General features: G+C 52.1%; 1 protein-coding gene and 1 long non-coding RNA gene across 9 annotated transcripts in view; one reads left to right on the forward strand and one right to left on the reverse strand.

Annotated features, from left to right (window-relative positions):
* LOC147014292 (enhancer of polycomb homolog 1-like) overlaps nucleotides 1-1,157 on the reverse strand; it is a 115,657-nt gene extending 114,500 nt beyond the window's left edge. For 6 of the 8 annotated variants that reach the window (XM_085852172.1, XM_085852171.1, XM_085852174.1 and 3 more), the window contains exon 1: nucleotides 887-1,157. The gene's annotated coding sequence lies outside the window, so the exon portion shown is untranslated. The remainder of the gene's footprint in view (nucleotides 1-886) is intronic. The other 2 variants (XM_085852176.1, XM_085852175.1) reach the window with 1 other exon arrangement.
* LOC147014293 (uncharacterized) overlaps nucleotides 1-6,435 on the forward strand; it is a 54,425-nt gene extending 47,990 nt beyond the window's left edge. The window contains exon 2 of the long non-coding RNA XR_015050705.1: nucleotides 6,110-6,435. This is a non-coding gene — a long non-coding RNA (uncharacterized LOC147014293). The remainder of the gene's footprint in view (nucleotides 1-6,109) is intronic.
* Nucleotides 6,436-7,225: the final 790 nt, after the last annotated feature.

A 7,225-nucleotide genomic window follows, 5' to 3' on the forward strand; every position in this document is an offset into this window, starting at 1 on the left:
ATAAACATAGCAAGTTTCACGAAGATCCGATGAAAACTCTGGGTTGTGAAACAAAAAATGTCAAAAAAATAGGAATGACCCCCTTCCACCGCTCGTCACTCCCTCCCCCCCTTTCCACCGCTCGTCACTCCCTCCCCCCCCTTCCACCGCTCGTCACTCCCTCCCCCTTCCACCGCTCGTCGCTCCCTCCCCCTTTCCACCGCTCGTCGCTCCTTTCCCCTTTCCACCGCTCGTCGCTCCCTCCCCCTTTCCACCGCTCGTCGCTCCCTCCCCCTTTCCACCGCTCGTCGCTCCCTCCCCCTTTCCACCGCTCGTCGCTCCCTCCCCCTTTCCACCGCTCGTCGCTCCCTCCCCCTTTCCACCGCTCGTCGCTCCCTCCCCCTTTCCACCGCTCGTCGCTCCCTCCCCCTTTCCACCGCTCGTCGCTCCCTCCCCCTTTCCACCGCTCGTCGCTCCCTCCCCCTTTCCACCGCTCGTCGCTCCCTCCCCCTTTCCACCGCTCCCCGCTCCCTCCCCCTTTCCACCGCTCCCCCTTTCCACCGCTCGTCGCTCCCTCCCCCTTTCCACCGCTCCCCGCTCCCTCCCCCCTTTCCACCGCTCCCTCCCCCCTTCCACCGCTCGTCCCTCCCTTCTTCCCCTCATTCCACCACTCGTCGCTGGACATCCATCGTCACTTATCGCACACAACCACTCGCGATCAGCCCTCAGCTCGGTTTGTTGTCCCTCCCTCTCCTTTTCACCGCCATCACTTAGTCACCCCAACCCTTCCGACTCTCTTCACCCCAACCCAGCACCACCGACTCCGCGTCACTGTCATTGCCATCGATTTATGATGAAGATCATGTAATACAAGCACACACAGTGAGGTTAGAATGTTTGTACTTACACTTGCTGCAATCCTGTGGAGTCCATTCCTCATGAACACGTAAAACTCGAATCGGATGCCGTCACTCTCCTTTCCACACCACGTATCAGATAACCCGTGTATCAGATAACTCGTCCTGTGATATGGCCACCACGTTCCCGAGGTTTGGTCCCGTCTCGATCTCCTCGTCGGTCCCTTGACTCCCTTCTCCCGCTTGCCGAGCTTCCCATTTTGCGGTTGTCAATCTCATAAAGCGGGACACCCCACACGTTCTGCGCATGCGCACAGTGAAGTGTCCAGCGGACACCACTGAGCACTTGGAACCCCGATTCGCAGTGTCCTTACTCAATCGATCCCTTCATACTTCCCTTATAATATTACTTTGCACATGCTATGAGGGCTAAACGCTTATCCTAAACCACGATAGAGATTTATCAGTGGGCAAGTTGCTGATACCAATGGTGCTTCATTAAATGTTACAACTGCTAACTACACCGCCATGATTAGCGTAACTGCACTAAATGCGACTCACGTTACAAAATTGTAATGGCTTCATTCGTTTTGAGGATTTCGTATTTTGAAAAGAAATCAAAAGACCGGAGGGGCCGAACCCAGAGAGCATCGAGTACAAGCCCCTCAGTCAGAAGAGCAACGGACCAGATATATATGCCGATTTCTCTTCAAGGCCGTGTGGTAAAAAAAAATTTCTACTTCATTACATAGTACGAGCGAAGAATCTGTCCTTCTGAACGGGTTAACTCCCCCGAAAGAGGCGTATTGAAGAATAACTTTTAATTCCCCACCCACCAGGAACAGCTCTCTTCCTCACACCTTCACGTTGAGGATCGAGGGTGTGCGTATGACGTCATCACGTTTGCGATCTGCTATTTTGGATTACAAAGCAACAAAGCGAAACGGCTCGTGGGCTGTGTCCCATGACCAATAAGCTTGTCGACAGTGCACGAGAGACGAGAGCGCTCGCCAAGCGGCTTAAGCTTAATCACTCCAACGACACAGTTGATATGGAACGGCTGGCTTGGCGACAGCAAACTGATTGGGAATGGAAAGCACACGTTGACCGTGACGTCATCGTGTGTGGACGAGTTAAAATGGTGAATGTTTGCGCGGTATTTTATTGAGACAATCGTGCTGTTCGAGGATTACCTGTCGCGTCATAGACTGCACACAACGACAAGCAACAAGTCAAACATTTCGATATATGGAGGCTTGACTTCGAGTTATGACGGCCGTTAAACGGGACTTTCACAGTCATCCAAGAAACTGAAAGTTTGTCCTTTATTTCTCAATTATATAAATTATCGATAAATTTCTGCTTGGAATTCAGCCAACATCATTCGATCAGGTAAAAAGGTGCAAAACCGATCCCCTTAATGACACACATCATCGCGATTACTTCCAACGAGGAGAAACTTACCCGTGGCCCGCAAGGAATTCGAAACGGGGTCGGGATGGAGATGGAAAAATACAAATGGCGTCTTCTGTCATCGATCCAGCAACATGGGAGCAACAAGTCGCATTCATTTCGAACGAGCAACTACCACCCGTCGCTTCGATGATTCGAATATTAAGGGAGGGAGAGGAAGCGAGGGGAGAGGGGGGAAGAGGAAGCGAGGGGGAGAGGGGGGAAGAGGAAGCGAGGGGAAGAGGAAGCGAGGGGGGAGAGGGGGGAAGAGGAAGCGAAGGGGAAGAGGAAGCGAAGGGGAAGAGGAAGCGAGGGGGAGAGGGGGAAGAGGAAGCGAGGGGGAAGAGGAAGTGAGGGGGAGAGGAAGCGAGGGGAAGAGGAAGCGAGGGAGGGGGAAGAGGAGGCGGGGGGGAAAGGAAGCGAGGAGGGGAGAGGAAGCGAGAGGGGAAGAGGAGGCGAGGGGGGAATAGGAGGCGAGGGGAGGGAGAGGTGGCGAGGGGGGAAAGAGGAGGCGAGGGAGGGAGAGGTGGCGAGGTGGGGAAAAGGAGGCGAGGGGGGGAAGAGGAGGCGAGGGGAGGGAGAGGTGGCGAGGTGGGGAAAAGGAGGCGAGGGGGGAAGAGGAGGCGAGGGGAAGAGGAGGCGAGGGGGGAAGAGGAGGCGAGGGGGAAGAGGAGGCGAGGGGGGAGAGGGGGCGAGGGGGAAGAGGGGAGAGGGGGCGAGGGGGGAGAGGGGGCGAGGGGGGAAGAGGGGGCGAGGGGGGAAGAGGAGGCGAGGAGGGAAGAGGGGGCGAGGGGGGAAGAGGAGGCGAGGGGGGAAGAGGAGGCGAGGGGGAAGAGGGGCGAGGGGGAGAGGAGGCGGGGGGAAAGCAAGCGAGGGGGGAGAGGAAGCGAGAGGGGAAGAGGAGGCGAGGAGGGAGGAAGAGGAGGTGAGGGGGAGAGGAAGTGAGGGGGGAGAGGAAGTGAGGGGAAGAGGAAGTGAGGGGGGAGAGGAAGCGAGGAGGAGGAAGAGGGAGGAAGAGGAAGCAAAGGGTGGGGAAAGAGAGGGAAAGTGAAGAGGGAGGGGGAGCGAGGAGAATGTGGGAGCGAGGAGGGAGGGGAGAGAGAGGATGGAGAGGAAAGAGGAGGGAGTGGTGGCAGCGTGAGGAGAGGAAGGGACATACGGCCCAGAGACAAACACTGCCCAGACACGTCTGGAGACAACATGCCAGACACATCCAGAGACAAACTCCCGTCCGGACACGTCCAGAGCCAAGCCACCCGGAGACAAACACCACCCAGACGCGTCCGGAGCCATGCTGTCCAGAGACAATCACCGCCTGGATACGTCCAGAGATAAACTCCCGTCCGGATGGGTCCGGAGCCAAGCTGTCCAGAGACAAGCACTGCCCGGACACATCCAGAGACAAACTCCCAGTCAGGTATAGGAGCATGTGGTGGAGCAGCGCATCACTGTGTCCACTTTCCACCGGTATTCCAGGACTCTCCATCTGGACATCCCCCAGACAGATGCCTGGCCCATCCCCAACTACTTGAAATGCAGAGAGGTAGAGGTGGGAGAGGTAGGAGAGGTCGGAGAGAGGTGGGAGAAGGGTTCTGTTCAATATTGGGTTGAGGTCGAGCAAAGATGGGACAGAAAGAGAGAGAGGGGGAGGGGTGTGGGTAGTGGATTTCACAGAATGTTGTGCTGTATGAACAACACACACACACACACACACACACACACACACACACACACACACACACACACACACACACACACACACACACACACACACACACACACACACACACACACACAGCTTTGCCGATATCGGCAATTTTTCGGGAATCGGCAGGTTGGAGTCTGTGTGATTAGCAACTACAGTACGTACTGTGTGCAACCCAGAAACCTTGAGTAACTTTTACCGAAAAACATTGCATTACATTTATATAGACGTTTCAGGGAGATGATCACAAATAAAACATTTTTCTTCATAAACAGCTGCGTGTGATGGGTGGAAAAAAAAAATTGCTTCAGTAATTTAGAAAACAACGTTAATACAAACCAGACATAATCTGCCGAACAGAAACTTTCCTCCCTCAAGACGTCTCCGACTCCCAAGTATCTCTCCCTGGTTACTCCCTCCTCCAGTATGACAGACCTGAGCCTCGTCCTGGTGGAGGTGTTGCTCTCTTCATCAAAGGTCTTCCTCACTCTCCATGCATGGCCCTCACTCCCCCAGGAATACTTCTGGCTACAGCTCCCCCTCCACCCCCACCTCATGTTTATATGTGTACTGTACCGTCCACCAAACAGTGATGACTCCATTTACACCTCACTATCCGAAAACATGGACCATCTTCTATCTTCTCATCCAAACTCTCTCTTCCTCTTATGTGGTGACTTCAATTGTCATCACGCCAGTTGGCTAGGTGTGGGTACCTCTCTCACCTGCCATGGCACCTCAGCAAAAGCTTTCTGCGACTCATTGGGACTGACTCAATCGGTCAACTTCCCGACCTGGATCTCAACCAATGGTACTCCATCTCTTCTGGATCTGATTTTGACAAATTTCCCTGACAATATCTGCTGCTCTTCCTTCGCTCCAATTGGTTCTTCTGACCACGTCCTTGTCAAAGTGGACATCTCTCTGGCTGTTATCAGAGAACCACCTCACCGCCGTCGAGTCTGGCATTTCACTCAAGCCGACTGGCAGGGTCTCCGAGCAGCCATCAAACTTACAGACTGGTCTCCTATCACTACTTTCTCAAACATCAACTCATCCTGGGAATTCTTTCAAAGAAACTTGCTCTCGCTCATGCACAGATTTATCCCCTCTCATGTTCAGTTGTCCTACCCAGCTTACATTTTGTAATTCTGGTTAGTTTAAGAGATTCTCTCGGTTGTTCATATGCGCAAATGAAATAATGCCATGAACGCTGGCGTCTCCAGGTATTTATAAGCATTGCAATATATCCAGCGATTCATAGCTATGATGAACAGGCATTTGATAATATGAGTGAGGAAAGTGAAAATAAAAAAAACCTCAAGAAAGCGTTGTGGCCTGTTCCAAGTCAAGGCATGGTTGAGCAGGCCAAAAAACATGGTGGCTTCATACCCCAGTGAGATTACCCAGGAAACACCTTGAGACTCCAGAGAGTGAGGTGGCCGAGGATCGTCTGATGAAGGGTATAATTAAATGAGGCTGTTAATTATCTTCAAAAGCGGTGTTTTAATTAATACAAACACCCAATTTTCACTCCTGCACTTCCTTGGAGTTTTCTTAGTATGCATGCAAAGTTTCAGGCTGCTAGGTTTTATAGTTTTGGAATTATGGAGGAGACACACTGACACACACAAACACACAAACACACACACACACACACACACACACACACACACACACACACACACACACACACACACACATACACACACACACACTGCCTTTTATTAGTATACTGTAGATAAGACATACCCTCAGAAAACCACTGGATGCACACCTGCGAAAATGATGTTTGGTCGAATGCTAGACACGCTTAGCTCTGATCCATCTAATCCCAATGATTCTTCAGAGTTACTGGCCACCAGTTGGAAGAGAAATGGTACCATGACAGGACCTCAGGTTCAAGTGTCATCAATATATTAGTTCCTGTATTCGTGCTGAATCCCGGCCGTGGACCTAAATGACTCACTGGTCATGTAATTAATTGAATTGGCAACTCTGTATTTGTTGTGGAACTGTGCATATAGTGTATAAACATATTGACCAACTCCGCCTCAGGCATTGTGAACCCAATCCTACACACCTGTTGAAAGTGAACCCTTGCAATCTATTTCAGTTGTGTGCCAAGTACAAGAACCCAATGGGTCTGATCCTGATCAGAGAGTGTTGGAACATGTGCACTCTCTTCCTCCACCTCTTCCTGTGTCTGTTGGCATCGGCACTCCACAAGAACAGTCATCCCTTTTGTGACCTGCTCGCATGTGTAAGGCACCTTAATGGTTAAACTTGTAGTGGTTGATGATTGTACCTTGCACTCCTGTATAGTTCTTTTTTCTTCTTCTTTTTCTTGGGGGAGAGGAGGATGTTGACATGTTCTGTGTGAAGTTACCCAGGCGCAGATGCACAGTGCATGTGGATCATAGAATAAACGTGCTGGTTCGACTTTGGTGTTGTATTGCAATTCACCCCTCAATCCTGTGGATACGTCACACTTTTCTCCTGATATGTTCAGTATTATAGCTCTTCCTCGAGCCTTGGGGTCAGGTCAGGTATGGGAGCATGTGCCAGAACAGCGCGTTGCTGCGTCCACTTTCTGCCGGTACTCCAGGGGCCTCCGTCTGGCCATTCCCCTGGCAGATGCCAGGCCCATCCCCATCTCCTTGAGATGATGGTCAACCTGCTGCAACCACGAGGAACGTGGTCAGCCCATTGGCCTCCTCCACTCACGAGACTCCCCCACTGAGAGAATCTGGTGAGCAGGATCAGCATCAGGAAAACGAGCCACATGTCCATACAGCCGCAACTGACGCTCACGGACTATGCAGGTAACAAATCTCATCCGACTCTCTCTCAGAAACCGCTCGTTGGACACAAAATCCGACCAGCGATAGCAAAGGATTCTCTGAAGAGACCTGGTACCAAAGGAATTAAGCCTTGCTCTCAGGAATTAAGTCTCAGATCCTTGGTCAGAGTCCAAGTCTCGCATCCATAGAGCAAGACTGGAAGTACCAAGGACCTGAAGACTCGGACTTTCGTCCTCCTGCACAGGTACCGGCAGCGCCACACCCCATGATCCAGAGAATCCATGACTCCCCAGGCCCGACCCAGACGTCTATTGACCTCTGACTCACAGCCAGCAAAGACAAGAATATCACTGCCAAGGTAAGTGAATCTCTCCACGACCTCAACATCCTCACCACAAACAGACACAGACAGGACAGCAGCATCCAAG

The sequence above is a fragment of the Eptatretus burgeri genome, chromosome 13, assembly GCF_056783735.1.
Source record: "Eptatretus burgeri isolate ZD-2024b chromosome 13, Ebu_testis_v1, whole genome shotgun sequence".
Lineage (NCBI taxonomy): Eukaryota > Metazoa > Chordata > Myxini > Myxiniformes > Myxinidae > Eptatretus > Eptatretus burgeri.